This window comes from Musca autumnalis, unplaced genomic scaffold, assembly GCF_047663935.1.
Source record: "Musca autumnalis isolate F117 unplaced genomic scaffold, ASM4766393v1 scaffold_4, whole genome shotgun sequence".
Taxonomy (NCBI): domain Eukaryota; kingdom Metazoa; phylum Arthropoda; class Insecta; order Diptera; family Muscidae; genus Musca; species Musca autumnalis.
Genome location: NW_027411977.1, coordinates 122,748,823 through 122,765,347, shown reverse-complemented (window position 1 = coordinate 122,765,347; position 16,525 = coordinate 122,748,823). Strand labels below are relative to the sequence as shown.

Sequence of the window (16,525 nt, the reverse complement as noted above, 5' to 3'; positions counted from 1 at the left end):
AGACCATATTCAAACAAACAAATCGCCAACGAACGAGGAAAAATGCAATTTCGCACCATTTGGTCATTGTCAGCAGGCAGGCAAGGCAGCAAGAAAGCAGCCAGCCACCCTTTAATTGCTCGTAAACGTAACAAACGGTGCGTAGTAAAGTAGGCACATAAATATGATGTACAAGCTGCCAAGCCAGTCAGCACTGAAACGAATCTCAGAAGCAGCAAAAGCTGGCAGCCACAGCCAACAAATGTAGATCAGTTTAGAAAAAGAACCATTTTCAGTTATATGTATGTATGTTTGGTGCAGAATTGAATTGCATCAAATAAGAAATAGAAAAGAAGATTGATTACATTGTTGACGACAATCGAGTCAATACCAAAGCTGAATATTGGCTTGCTGGCTAGCGATTGTTTGACTGACTACCAGTCTATACGGTGGTAGTAGGAAACTTTCAAGCATCAGGTTGATGATGGCAAACGCTAAAACGCATCATATGACAAATTTGTATGCATTTCTCTATGCGTCTAAGGCGGCTGTTCGGTGCTTGCTGCTGATTTGGGAGGTGGAAACTGGTTCGTGTGCCACAGCAGCCAATAGTTGTTGTTGCTATTGTTGCAACGCCATGTCTGATATTACATAGACCGAAATGGTTTTAATGCTACATAACACAAGTGTAAAGCAAGTGCAACCAATTAAATTGTATGTCATTCATTAGTAATTTATAACCGCATAAGTAAAAAGCGAGACATACAAACACAAACATAAAAGCAGCCAAACAGACAGACAAGCACGCATGTTCCACTGCACCACAATGGATCAAGTGAAGCCCCCAACAAAATAAACTAAAATGCTGATTAAAAAGCTCCCCATGAACATCAACATCATCATCAGCTTCATTATTATTATTATCAATTACAACAACATCAGCTAATAATACTAAGTCTTCTCCTCATCAGCAACATCATTATTATGTGCACGAAGTTAGTTAGCCAGCCACATGAGTGACGGACTAGCTGGCTGGATGGCTGGTTGTTTGTCTAGCCTTGTCTAGTGTCATCTTCCATCTTTAGACTGATACTAAAGTAGAAGAAGAAGACGACGACGACAAAGAAGCAACATGAATGTCTAATGCTCAATACTAGTCTGAAACATATTCATTATGTTCAGGCTCAATAATAACAACAACATGATCACCACCAACAACATCAACATCTTTAAAGAAGTGTGCTGAATTTGATTTATCAACATTTGTCAGAAATTGTAAAAATTTTCGTAAAGCTCAGGAAAACACCGCTGTAAAAATGCATTTCATTTTTTGTGTGCAACATTTCAAAAACTTATATTTCATAAACGTTTCGTGTTGTGTGTATTTTTTTGTTATTTTTTTGAGGTTTTCAACAAAATTAAAATAAATGCCTCATAAATCTTTATTTATTTACTTAAGCTGTCGTTTCAATGTTTGTCGATTTTTGCCCGTTTTCAAAATATATTAAGATTGATTTTTGTGATAAAATTTAGCGCTGCCATCGTTGTTTTTGTTGTTGTTATTATTATTGCTGGCTATTTTGTGGCAAGTTGTTGTAGACAATTCTACCTTATAAGGTAGTAAAAACTATTGGTTAATAACATTAATGTTTTGTGAGTTTGTTTTTGTTGTCACTCATGCCCACTATTCATTTATTCGCATGGGGAGGGGAAGTGTAATGAATATTTATGCCCGTCACTTGTTGGTTATCTATAAAAAGTTAAATTGCAATTCTTTTTGGAAATAAATAAAAATTTAGATATCTATTTTTTGAGAACAGAACAATATTAATTTACAAAACACATAGAGAAAAATTATTTTATATATGGTTGTGTGGAGCATTTCATTGTTGTGAGCATCTAAACATGTTTGAGGGAATCATGGTATGCTTGGAACCACAAGATTTATATATTTTGGATTCGATTATAAGAAAAAATCAATAAGAAATAGTGAATTATTATTATTAAACAGACTTATAAAGGCATCTCTGACTACATGTAGAGAAAAAAATATATATATGGTTGTGGGAACCATACATATATGTATATTTCGCATATAGGTATATTCTACAAAATATAGATATGTATACAATATGATAAGAAAAAGGTATGTAAATAAGTAGTTGCGAATATTACTGCAACTATGTACCAATAAACAATTTGAGTTGTTGCGTAAATTTTTGATTTGGGAATGACCCCCACTTGTGTACTTCAAAATAGACAATTTTTCATGATTTTTTCCAAGAAAGCTACCAAACTATTTTCAAATTTTTTATTTGAAAGATAACATCCTTATCTTGTGCCTAATTTTTGTTGTTGTTGTTTTTTTTGTTTTTTTTTTTTGGGAAAAATTTTATGTTGTTTTGTGGCAAATTGCCGTTCACGAAACGCGTTTTGCGGTGCCAAATCTAGGTCGAAAATATCATCGTCATATATTTTTGTGGGCTTATTTAGAACATAAAGATCTAGTCCTTCATCGAACGATTATTTTTTTTAAGTATTAGATTTTACTAATATGGTGGAGCTACCGTGGTGCAATGGTATGCACACCCGCCTTGCACACAGAAGGTCGTGGGTTAGATTCCCCGGCTAGGCAACATCAAATTTTCAACGGTGGCAAAACACACCTCAGTATTTTTTTCGAAATTTCCTGTGTATTTCAGCCATGTAAAACTTCTCTACAAGTGGTGTCGTAGGACACGCCGTTCGGACTCGGCGATAAACTGTAAGTCCCATATCATTGAGCTAATATGAATCGGGGTGCACTCATTAATATGAGAGAAGTTTTTTTTCCTGTTTATTTTGCTATTGTTTCACTCTTTCAGATTTATTTGATCATTAAATTTTAGCTTATTTATTTTTCTTGTTGTGACGTCATTTATTATTACTCCTTCTCCTCTCTATAGTATTTATTACCTCCGCCCCAGTTGTTGTTTACATTCTGTTTGTATGGGTGTGTATGTGTATTAGCAAATCAATTGCCATTTCGCTTGACCGTTGTAGAACATCCTAGATTGAGGATTTTACAACAGAATATTCTGCAGAATAGCAGGCGGTTGAGTTGAGTTGTAGATCAGAAAGCGAACTAAAACCGTCAGTGAAGTAAAGTGTAACCTAAGTAAAGCCAAGCTGTGTGCTTAGTAGAGTTTAGCTGTGTGTTTAGTAAAAAAGTGAATTCAGGTACGAATAAGTGAAGAAAAGTAAAAAATAGTTCATTGGAACTAGATCGTCCCAGTACTAGACAACGTTAGATGAATCTTTCGATCGAGGTATGAGGGCCGTAGGCTCTTATTTTAAGAAACGTGGTTAATTGTTGTACATTTTTGTTTCCTAATCATCATTTGACAAGCTAGGTTTTCGTTCGAAAGGAGAAGAATCTTTCAACTGAGGTGTAATAATAAAATAAATTTCCTCAAAATTGTCCATATCACTGAGCTTCAGACAGATCACCCTGAGTTCCTTCTCTGTGATATATGAGTGGTCCCTATCGATGGAAAAAGCTGACTCTTCATTTTGTCATCAAACATGTTTCCAACTTCTTAGAGTCTTTTGAACATAAATTCCGCTCAATACTACAAAAACATAACATATGTATATTTTTTTGGGCGCCACCGTGGTGCAATTGTATGTACACCCAACTTGCACACATAATGTCGTGGGCTAGATTCCCCGGCTAGGCAGCATCAAAACACTTTTCAACGTGGCAAAATACCCCTCAGTAATGTTGGCGACATTTCCTGATTATTTCAGCCATGTAAAACTTCTCTACAAAAGTGGCGTCTTAGACACGCCGTTCGGACTCGGCGATAAACTGTAGGTCCCATATCATTGAGCTAATATGAATCGGGGTGCACTCATTGATATGAGAGAAGTCTCCCTTGTCCCTTAAGGGATGTTTGTGGAACAACTAATATTATTATTATGTATATTTTTTCAGGCTATTACCTATTTCGAATTATTCTTTCGCATAGCATGTCCTTGCTTAAGAAATGGGTTAGTATGTTAATTTGTAAGTTCTAACTGCGACCAAAAGTACGTTATTACTAATGGGATTTTTGCTGGGAGAGACTAAAATTTTTAGTTCTGATTTTTTATAAATTTAAGAACAATGATGACCACTTATTTTGCAATTAAACTATGTTTCTCTGTAAGTACTCAGGAAAAATTTGGAAACCACATTATCGGAATACCCATTACAAAGTAATGTATTCAAGCCATCTCTGCATAATGAAAAATAATGGGTTATTTAATAAAATTACAAAACAAAAGGATTCATTTTACTCAATACAAAGTTCTACCACAAAATTGATGCCTAAACATTGAATCTATCGATTTTTAGAAAATTTCCTTTAAATATTAAAAGCCACCAATTTTTTTCTATTGATAACTTTTTCTTCTGAATTCAGTTTTTTTAACTTCCCGCATTGGACACCAACACCCTAACACAATTGAGCATATTATCAAGAAATCAATTAATAAACGATTAAATGAAACCAAAACGATCTCAATGTACGAATATTAATTTATTTCAATTTGCAATCAATAAACGGAGAAGAAAAAAAACTATCGGGCATATCAAATAAAAAATATTACCACTTCATCAGTTTTGCACTGTCTGTCTTCTGGCTGTGTGTAATGCTCCCCCATAGAACAAGACACAATTACAAAAAATATAGCAATGCAAAATAAAAAAAAACAAACTCGTTCATGTGTTGTATAGTTTTGTGTGGTAAAACTTTGAAAATTTTGAATTGAAGATTTTTTTTTTGGGAGAAACTGGCCCAGCTTTTCTCCTGAACTGTAGCTATTAAACACTGTTGGGCAGAAATGCTCGGCCTCATACACAAAAGTGTAAAAAATACTCGTACATGAGTCTTTCGCAATTTGCCCACCATTGCTATAGAATCTATATGATGGCAAATATAGTCGCGATATTTTGTGTATGTAAGTGGAACCCGTCGAGCATAGCACAATAGCACTATTTGAGGCGTTCAGAGCACACTTCGACTAACTCCATAAAACAAAAAGTTGAGAAAAGCAATGATGAAATGTATATTGTTTTTTAAAATTCCCCTGATAATATGGATTCAAATATATAATGTAGAATGCATAATAGCAGGTATAGCTTTCATCTAACGATATATAAAATAAAATAAAAACAATAGTCAACAAACAATCGTTAGTAATGTTGTGGTAATGGTGGAGTTAATCGAAGTGTGCACTGAAAAAAGTAATAAAGTTAGGTTTTGAATTTTTTTATTAACGAAAAACTTATTTTTGTACACATATATTACAGGTTTCACATAAAAATTAATGTTGGCAGTTCGGTTATAAAACAATATTTGTAATTAATTTATTTATTTAATTCATGTTAGCTTTATGTTAGCGTCATTCTTCATTCTTCATGGCTAGGTTTACGATGTTTCCGACGTATGTAATATACGTCAAAAATGTATGTTATATACGTCATAATTTTCTAAAGGCCATCTATGGTTTCTACAAAAGCCGAAAGAGCATTGCATGTACACGTTGCGAGCAGAGCTACATTTGAATGTGGAGTTAATCGAAGTGTGCACGGAAAAAAATTGCATATTATTCAGTGGTCAATAAAAACTTGTTATTTAAAGGTACTCATCTTTATTATTCAGGAAAGATATTATAATCATAAATAGATATGGCGATATCAAAGGCTTTGACACTAAAATCTCAAATTTTTCAAAAAGTGGAGTTAGTCGAAGTGTGCACTGAGCGGCTCATTTAATCATGACTTGTCGGAGTACAAAATTCTCGAAGGGCGAACTTGTTAAAAATTGCACCAGAGTAACTTCCTATGTTGAGTTTTCTAAGTTTTTTTTTTTTTCAAAATAATTACAACATTCTCACACCCCATTCCATGCAGGATACATGAATTTTTCTATTTTGATTTAATTTTAATTTATTCAGTTTGTTTCTGTTTCTTAAAGTTAAAAATCATCATTCTCACCCTCTAATTGAATGCAGGGTAAAATAATGTTCGCTTTTAATTATTGTTTTTTTTTTATTATTTTTCCTTTTTATTGTAAAAATCTCAATCAACATAAAGCTTCTCAAATTGCAGGCTAGTTTAGTCAGTATGTCTTTCTGTCTGTCTATTTTAAATACCACGCCACAGTATATCGTCATAGTACCTACTACTACAAGTGAGATATTCTACAAACATATTGTAGGTATTTGTTGTTTCTTTTCATTTGTATATATTTTCATATTCGAACTGATTGTCAAGTTTGACGTCAATCACCGCTGTGACACCGACGACTACAAAAAAATTAAAAATAAAAACAAAAAATCACAATGAATGAAAAAGTCAAAAGCAATATACAATAACAACCATAGTCCCAAGAATAGCCAACCCAAAGACGATCCACAACCCAATGATCGCAATCAATTTTTGCGTTATATACATACATAACTGTGTTGTGATTCTATAACATTGACGCACAATTTATGGGAGGGTGTATGTGAGTGAGAGAACAATAACTTGCAGCGACACTTCCCTCATGCCGAAAGGTACAATCATGATATGGAGAGAAAATTTTGATTTTCACATAGAAAAGAATTTGAATGGAATTTAGAAGAATTAGGTCTCAAGTGGAAGTGGTCACTTGAAAATGGTAATTGGAGTATATTAGGCATATAAGAAATTCACAAATAGCTAAATCCTTAATTCTAATAAGATAAATTTCATTCTTATTGGAATCCAACAAATAATTGCTAAATTTGTTGAGAATAGGCAAAACGTGTTTATTAATTAGCCTTCCAACAAGTAAAAAATCATAAATTAACCCTACACATTCTTATTTTATTTTCCACTTTCCACACGTTGATGATTTTGCAATATTTTTGTTTTTCATATTTTGTTTATTTAATTAATTATATTTTTATTGACAAAAATTCTTTTTAGTTTATTGGCGCTTTCGTAATTAGATCCCTTCCATGTTTTTTTGTTCTTTTAAAAAAACTTAAAGTACGCTTGTTTTTTTTAATTTTTGCTTCCCATATTGTAATATTAGCTTGTCGTCTTTTCATTATTAGGCGTTTTTTCGCCAGCAAACGTTTTTTAATTTAGGTTGTTTTTTATTTAGTTTGTTGGTGTTGAGTGCTGTTTTACGGTAATTCTAAGCTGTAACCTGAGTCATCTTAATGGAAGTATTTCTTTGCAGAATATTGTTCTTTTGTCATATCAGATTTTTTGGTGGCACTTTTAGTGCAATTGCGCGCAAACACAATTTGTGGAAAAAAACTTTTGCCAAGTGAGTGGAAACAATTGAATTTTGCTGAATAAAAAATCGCTGCAGTTTAGATCAAATGTCTTTTCTTCTTACATGATATTATCTATTTAAAATCTAATTGGCGGAAGAAAGTATGATTTCAATTTTTTTCTGTTATTAAAAAATTAAAATGCAGAGTTTTGAACCAAATTTAAATGAAGAAATTTAGAAACTGGACGTACAAAAAATACTGAAGTGACAACGTTTTTAGCGAAAAATGGTCCATTTTTTGGCATAAATTGTACAAAAAAATCTTCCTTCTTTAAAAACAAGACTATGATTTACTTTGTAAGATCACAAAAATATATGATGATCGGTTTCTTTTCGAGTGATAACCGATTTAAAAATTACACCTCGTGAACAATGCGTTTTATAAGAAGTTATGTTTGGCCACTAAAATAAGTAATTAAAAAAGTAGTGACTAAATTTTTAACCAAGGATTAACTACTTATTTCAGTGCCCTTGTTAAAATAATGTGTTATAAAGGACATTTGTAATGAGCTTTTTTCGAAAGCGACAAGTCGTTATACCCCTTAATGCGGAGAGAATTATGGGAGAATTTATTAACAATTTTTAAGGGTACTTTAACTATCAAATAAGAATCTCATATACTATTATGTAGAGATCAGAAAAAAATAAAATTATAAAAGTATGAAAATTGAAATTAAATAATAATGATAATTCAATCATATGATTGCTTTAAGTCTGTAGTATTCCCCCATTGGCTTAACTTAATAGAGAGTAATGATGAAGTTAAGTCAATGGGGGAATAATTAAAGCTATCATATGATTGAATCTTCAACAATAACAAAACAAAAAAAAAACAGCGATGGCACGCGCAAAGGGAATTTTAAATAAATTCCAACAACTCACTCACAGGTAACTGTGTTGATGTTTTTCAACATATAGAACTCGCTGAGGTCTAAGTTGAATCGTGCTGGCAGGCTGCAAATATTTTGTTCTGGTGGTTTTTTAAAGCGAGCACCATTCTCATTTACACGAGAAAAATCGATACTTAAAGAGTTCAATTTTTCACTAAAAAACATCATTTCAAAAACTGAAAAGCCAATTGATATTTCCATTCGCCGTGATGAAATGATGATACTGGTAGCGATCAGTAAAATGTTCAATGCTATCAGTTCGTTTTTTGTAAACATAACTCTCTATAATAGAGAGTAATGATGAAGTTAAGCCAATGGGGGAATATTCCAGACTTAAAGCAGTAATAATAATTTTATAAATATTTTGTATACTAAATTTCTTTTAAGAACAGAAAGTTTCAAAAAATATCTTCAATAACAAACCCAAATATGCATATTTAACCTTTAGATTTTAATGAGAAAAAAGGTGCGCAAATATATATTGAAAAATTTAATTTGTAAAAAAAGATATCGGATGTAAAAAAGAAAATAAAAAGAAAAATTGCATACTTCGAAATATTCTATTTTTGTGAAAATCTAAAAAATACGATATGGACGTAGAACTTGTGTGCGAATTTAGCAGCACTTATACATTATTTTTTAGGGTTTCAAATGACCTGTTTATATATTTCGTCGACGCATTAAATGTCATCGGTTGCTGGTACTACTCAAGACCAAGACAAATCTGTTTTATTTATTAGCTCTCTTTCTCAAATACACACAGAAACCAAACTTAATTGATTTAATATGGCAATTTTCATAACTAAAGTAGATGCGGCATTATGCAACAAAACTAAATATAAAACAAGTACGTAAAGCAGGGGAGAGGCTAGGCATGGCCTACCCTACACCACTACCCCTGTGCATATTCTTTTTACGGGTCAACAATTTTTAGGGAGGTATTAAAGTTATTCCCCACATCCAGATTATAATGTCAGATTATTTAAGGCTACTTGCACGATATGTAGGAATGTCCAAAATGCAGGAAGCATTAATTGGCTTATCTGCACAAGAAAGCAGATATGTTTCATTTTACTTAGCTCCATATGACGAGCAGATAAATGCAAGGATTTCGGGTGAATAAACGAAAATATTGTTTAATTTAATTCCTTTCTCTTGGTTTGCTTTTGATTTACAGCAATGCCGCTCTGGCTTTGCGCTCTGAAGATAGTGTTTTTTAAAAATAGAATATCCATGATTTATAGTACAATCTTACATACTTCTTGCGCAATGTTTGATTTTTTTCTTATTTTGAATTCGAAAATTATTATTTTTTGCTGAGCCGATAAATAAATAAATATTAATTAATTAATAATAACATATAAAGGATACAACTAAAGTGAAATCAACCTCACAACCAAAGTTGAGATATTAGTCCTTAAAATTCAAATGCAATAAATGGTTTGGATTAGCGACATCTCCATTTTTTTTAACACGTACGCCAACCTACACACAGAGAAGAGATATTGTTGGAACAATCATATTCTAAGAACAAAATAGAGTATTTTAAAAATCTGAAAATATATATTGTTGTTTCAACTATATATTTTTTATTAGGGAACATGATGACACAAAATATATTGTTGGGCCAACAATACATATTTTAAGAATTTTAAAATGCACTATTTTGTTCTTAGAATATGATTGTTCCAACAATATTTTTTCTCTGCGTGTACTTTTCATCGGTGTAAGTATGCGATTTTCTAATTTCATTGTCAGGATTTTCATATTTTTTGATATTAAAATATAAAAAAAACTATTTTTAGTCATTTAATGTAAAAGTTCCGTTATAAGCGTATGGACCTGTTACTGCTTCCAAATCTACAGAGTAGTTATAGAACCGAAATTAATTTTTGTAACAAGTATGCCTAATATGTCTTGTTATTTTGGGAGGGAAACTGGGGGTATAGATCTGAACTGAACTTTGATTTTATGTATGTCAATATGACAGAAATCCTAGACTAACGTCAATAAAATAATCAGGAATTTTAACAAATGAATTCATATCCTTAATTATACAACCTCATCCTGACCCCAAATTAGAACACACAACAGGCCTTCTTATTGGCTTAAGTGTATGTCCACACGGACATGTGGTAATCCTGCATCACTCCTCTTTTCAACCTAACCTAACCATTTATATTTATTTGTGACAAAGATGCAGCTTCTACCATAAATATTTTTTCAGATGTTGATTTTGATTAGATAGCCGATAAATGTGGGTTTTTATTCCGGCTTATGTCTTGTAATTGTCAAACTATGGCATGTTTCTCTATGAAGATTCGTAATCAAATTCCTTCTAATTACTATCAAACTCTTGTCATAACGAACTGTTTGTTTACTTGAATACGTGAATCAAATTGTAAAAAAGAGGAGTTTGTTCTGCTCCAGAAACTGCAAAAATTTACTATTTTTGAAATTTTGGCAGCTTCTCCTTGAGAAATTTGTAAAAAAAAATTAAAAAAAAATTGCGGGTTCTGAAACATAGTATTTGTGTTTTATTAATTTCTTATAAATTTTTCGGTTGAACATGTAGAGGAAAATAAACACACGGTTTTGATTTTAGTATTATAATTTTTATTTAATTATCTTTCGAGTTGAACTGTTATGTACGAATTTATGTAAGTCCCGATTTACATTAGGCGTGTTTACTTGCGGCAATTTTGCTCGTCCCTTTTTAAACTTACAATGTAATTTTTCTTAAAAAAAATCTTTCCAAAATTTGTCAGTTATTGAACGCTCCATAGATTGAAGTTAGTTCGGCATTTTATTTGTAGAAGCGAATATTTAATTTATGTCTGAAATAAAACAGAACAATTCCAGTTTTTCAGTGATGAAATATAATTTATGATCCGATTGAGCATAATCATTTTATATATGAAAAAAAAAAATATATATATATATGTATGGGGATTTCTGAGTGAAATCGGATACTTTTTCAAGATGAGGTTTTTGATTTCCTTTATTTTTTGCTGTGGCGATGCCGCTGATTAACAAAACATTGTAGAATATTTTCATTTTTTTTTTTTTTTGACTAACGGTTCCAGAGATATCGCGCCTTGAAAAAGTCAAATTCTGTTAAAACTACGTGCAAAGAAATACTCATAACTTCTTTAATATTGGTCCAAATGGGACCATCTTTTTTTCGATTTGTTTGTTTTTTTATCAGCTATCGAAAGAAATATTTAAAAGAAAAATGCACAGTGGGCTTCAATGCAATTTTGGGATTTAATATTTAAAATCAATTTTTAAACATGATTGCACCCTTCAATTTTCTCAAAAAAATTTTATGTTAAACTACGTTCAATTACAAAAATTTTAAGCCCTATGTGGTAATGGGATTCGGACGATTACTATTTTTTCTGAATTTTTTAAAATTTGTCAATACAATTTTTCCTTAATACCTTTGTCCAAAATTTGTATTTCCTGTATTTTTGAAGCTAAGAGTACATAATTATCATTATATATTATATATTTATCATAAAAAATAGAAAAAAATCCACAATGGATTTTAATTTTCGATGAAGCATTTTCAATATCGAAAAATGACGCAGTTTTTAAGATGTTTGAGATAAATTCATAAATATAAAATCAAAACAAATATTTATAAATTAAACTTTTAATTTTTTTAATAAAATAATAAATTTTGGACAAAGGTATAAAGGAAAAATTGTATTGACAAATTTTAGAAATTTCAGAAAAAATAGTAATCGTCCGAATCCCATTACCACATAGGGCTTAAAGTTTTTGTAATTGAACGTACCTAGTTTAACATAATTTTTTTTTTTGAAAAAATCGAAGGGTGCAATCATGTTTAAAAATTGATTTTAAATATTAAATCCAGAAAATTGCATTGCATCCCACTGTGCGTTTTTCTTTTAAATACTTCTTTCGATAATAAAAAAACAAACAAATCAAAAAAAATTTTGGACCAATATTAAAGAAGTTATGAGTATTTATTTTAACATAGTTCTTTAAAAATGCGATAATTTCAATAGGCGATATATCTGTACCGTTGGTCGAAAGATAATTTTAAAATATACTAAATTGTTCTGTTGACTAGGAGCATAAATTGAACCAAAAACAATTGAAATCAAAAATTACTTTTCTCCGAACTGTCCGATTTCACTTGGAATTCCCCATATATATATATTCTTGAGCTTCGGACTTTTATTATTTACTTATTAGATGTTGTTCTTAAATTTTAAATTAAATTTTTTCCCCTTTTAAATTGAAACTAAAACTGATATATGATTAGACCATAGATTGCGGTGCTAAAAAGGAAAGATTGATTCAACTCTCTAATGATGATCTTAGATTATGATCGACCTATCGGAAATCTAAAAATCTTAAAATATTTTTTTATTTTCTGTAACCTTTAGCGAAAAAAATTATGTAAACATAAATAAATTTTAAAAAAGATTTCATTCGACCCACACTTAAGGGTGACCACAACATTTATAATTTCAGAAAATAGAAACAATTTATTAACTTTTTTCCAAGTAGAAGTAACATAGAATCTGTGGCCAAATTTTCGATCGGAACAACAAAAAAATTTTTTTCTCCCTTTCTATGACCAGAAAACGTCAGTTTTTTAAGCCAAAAATTTCAATTTTGAATATTTTGATCCACCATTTCAGTATAATCTAATATTTTGTTGCTATTTTATTGTTGGCCTGTTGTTTGTAAATTTTTATTGATGGTTTTTCGGCTTAAGGTCAATAAAAAACGTTGTTTAGTTTTGTTTTCAAATTTTTATTCCAATATTTCGGTTGACATCGCCAACCATCTTCAGAGATACAATTTTGTAATGAAAGCAACAGCTTCTGATGCCGTTTTGAGCTAAACAGTTTAGCTAAAAGCTTGAGATAAACAGTTTAGCTAAAAGTTTGAGCTAAACAGCTTAGCTCAAAACGGCATAAGGATCTGTTGTTTTTCTTATTAAATGTTATTCCTTATCCCGTGAAGTCAATCGAAATATTGGAATAACAAATTGAAAACGAAAATAAACAATCTAATATTTAAATAAAAAAACGATCGGTTAATTAGTTTGGCACCGCAAAACGCTTTTACAAAAAAGGGTTTCGTGGACGGAAACAAAATCACATTATATTTTTGAACAATCAAATTCAGGCCCTAGATTAAGATGTGCTCTTTCAGATGAAAAAATCAACCAAAAAGTTTTTTTTTGGAAAAAAATTCATGAAAAGTTGCCTTTTTGTGGGAGAAATCACGTCAATGTGATATCTCAAAAAAGAACTCTTGGGACTTTTCATTTGAAAAAGTGGCATATTGCGCAGACTTTGTTTCTCTTCAGTTGTTGAATAGAGAATCAGTATTACATTTTTGTTAATATTTATAAGCAATCAAATGACAGTTCAGTCAGTAATAGTATTAGTTTAAGTGTGACATACATATAAAAAATGACCTAATTTTTTAGTTGTAATCAAGGCACATTTATAGAATGTAGAAGTGACAATCAGCTGTGTTCTAACTTTGTTGGTAAATTTAGTTTTCAAAATGTAATAGGGTACACTCATGAAATTTGAAACTTCGAAATTTGCTATCATAAAATACTTCTTTTCATCCTAAACATGTAATAAACGATAAAAACCTACGATAGTTCTGAATGCCTTATATTTACATTTTGATTGAAATTTGTTCCATTTTAGAGGATTTTCAAAATGAACTTATGTTTTTTCTGAGAAAATTTTTTTAAACGACAATTTAATTCAATATTTTCCTTGACATTTAATTTTCAATAACAACAATTTTGTTTTTTGAAAATTTGTTTGTTGTTGTAATTCATGCATCTACATTATATAAATGTGCCTTTGTTGTAATGTAATCCAGATTCCACTCTATTTTCGTAAACTAATTGGCCAATTTGGAATAAAACTGCATTTAATCACAATTACTTCATATCACAAAGTTAGTCACTGGGCAAAATAAAAATCATTTCAATTCATATAAAACAAATATCACGCCCCAAAGTTAAGCTTTTGAATATACATATCTTATTGAGTTAAGGTTTTAGCGACGGCAGAAATTTTAAAACACGTTTTAGTTGCTCCTCTTTTGTCAGGTTTAATTTAAGAAACACTTCTGTTTTTTTTTTGCATCTAACTTACCTTAATTAAATGGTGATTGAGAAAATTGTTAAGAGTAATCCAATAGGTGTAGAGTATTTTCCAAAGCAAGAAGTGGTGATGTAGTAAAAAATTGTTAGCGTCTATAAGATTTGTTTTTCCTTTTTTTAATAATTATTTTTAATTTCCATCAGTTTAATAGATTTCATTAAATATTTTGCAATATTTTTTATATCACATGGGTATTTTATTTTAATTGGTGTTGGATATAATTGTGCAATTTTTCATTTATTGATTTATTAATGGCAAGCATTTGATTTTTGTTGTGTTTTTTGAGGGGACAAGTTTAAATATTTTCTTTGTGTTTTTCCGTTTCTTCTTACTTTTTATTCTTTTAAGACACTTTTTGTTTTATTATTTTTAATAATGTTTAAAAATTGCTTTCTTACTTAATTAATTTTTTTTTTTTTTTGGCAAGAATAATTTGAGAATTTTTAATTCATAAACATTTTTATTTAAATTTTTTTTAACACGCGTTATCTTTTAGCCAAACAATTTTTAAAATAATTTTCTCTATTTTTTAATGAAAAGTTCTTTTGCAACGAGATCTCGAGAGTTTTGAGAACAAGCGAACGTACTTTTTCTTAAACCGATAACGCGTTGCACGCACAGTATCCGTCAACGTGCAATCAACAAATAACGTTACACTAAACAACAACGATTTTTCTCGTTCACACAGTCCCAATGATGGTGATTGCTTGCGATGATGATGGGCGATGTGGTAGGATGGTTGTTGTTGGTGGTGGTGTTGGTGATGGTCGGTCGGTCGTTCGTTCGTAATAGTGGTGGTGGTGGTAGTTTATTGGTAGCAGCCGTCGCTGCTCTTCAATCGCAATTGTAGAAGAAAACTCGTTGCAATGGTAGTTGTAATTGCGGCAAATGTTCATACAGAATGTTTCGCTTTGTTTTCATCACAGTTTCAATTGAAATTCTTGCACACACTCACACAGATTTTTCTTTCAATCTCTGAATAGGTTTTCTTAAGATTTTCCACAAAATAAACTCGCACACAAATGTACACAGGCATAAAACAATAATAAAGGAAAACCAAGTGATCAGAGCTATAAATCTCTTATTATCTTCTTTTGATAACACAACAGGAGCAGATGCCGAAACTGATATTGATTTTAAAATTGGGTTTATTATAAGCTCAATTTGTGTTGTTTTTGTTTATTTCTTAATTAAATAAAAAGCCGGCTTTTATTTAATAACCATAATTCATTTTTGTTTTTGAATTTGCAATGTCATCTCCAATATGTTTTTTTTTTGTTGTTAAGAAAAAAGCTTTTTTTCGCCTTAATTGTTCACTCAATTTAACTATAACAAATAAACAATAATAATTAATAATTAAATAGAATTTCTGGCGTTCTTGTTTCTTATTTTTGTTTTGTTTCTTGATTTCTTTACACACAGATAACGCGCGTACGGTTCTGACGTTGAACCGACACTGCTTTAACAGATACTAATGGTAACAAGCAACCTTTCTAAATAGAATAAGCCCAACAACTTCTACCAACACAACAACAATACCGGGATCCGCAAATCAAACTCACACACACACGCTCCAACAATCTGTGTTGCAAGGAAAACAAAAACACAGACACAATCACATCGTTTGGAACTCTTTTTCAAACCACAAGAGCATGAGAGAGCGTGAGAGTTTGTCAACCAATACAAACAAGCACGGCAAAAAGGTTTCCTTTGACTAAAAAAACAATCTCAGATAATTTTACGGATAAGAAGCAAGCAATGCATGAATGAAACGAAATGAAACCACGTGCAAAATTGTATCTCTACCAACTACGCTCTTTGTACACATTCTCCCACAAGCAAAGTCGTACAGTGGTTCCATACTAAAATCTAATTTCAAGATTTTTTAGTAAACAATCAATAAGAAAAGGATCAAAGAAGGGTCGGCGCCGTCAATATGATATCCTATAGTCCAGCCAAAATAGACATTGAAATAGCAAAAATTCTCACAAAGCTGAATTTTGGCGGAGAGCTAGGGTTTGTCATCAGGAGCAATGTCCTAAAAGTCCCCATCAATCCCATGTGTGCAAAAACAGTTATTCGGGGTCAAAAGTAAAAAATTATGGATTTTTTAGGTTTTCGGATATTTTCATAAAAACGG

The 16,525-nt window shown here is 31.0% G+C and overlaps 1 protein-coding gene across 1 annotated transcript in view; it reads right to left on the bottom strand.

Moving 5' to 3' along the window:
* Nucleotides 1–15,858, bottom strand: part of klu (zinc finger protein klumpfuss) — a 112,729-nt gene extending 96,871 nt beyond the window's left edge. The window contains exon 1 of the mRNA XM_073980398.1: nucleotides 14,377–15,858. The gene's annotated coding sequence lies outside the window, so the exon portion shown is untranslated. The remainder of the gene's footprint in view (nucleotides 1–14,376) is intronic.
* Between the last annotated feature and the right edge of the window lie 667 nt (nucleotides 15,859–16,525).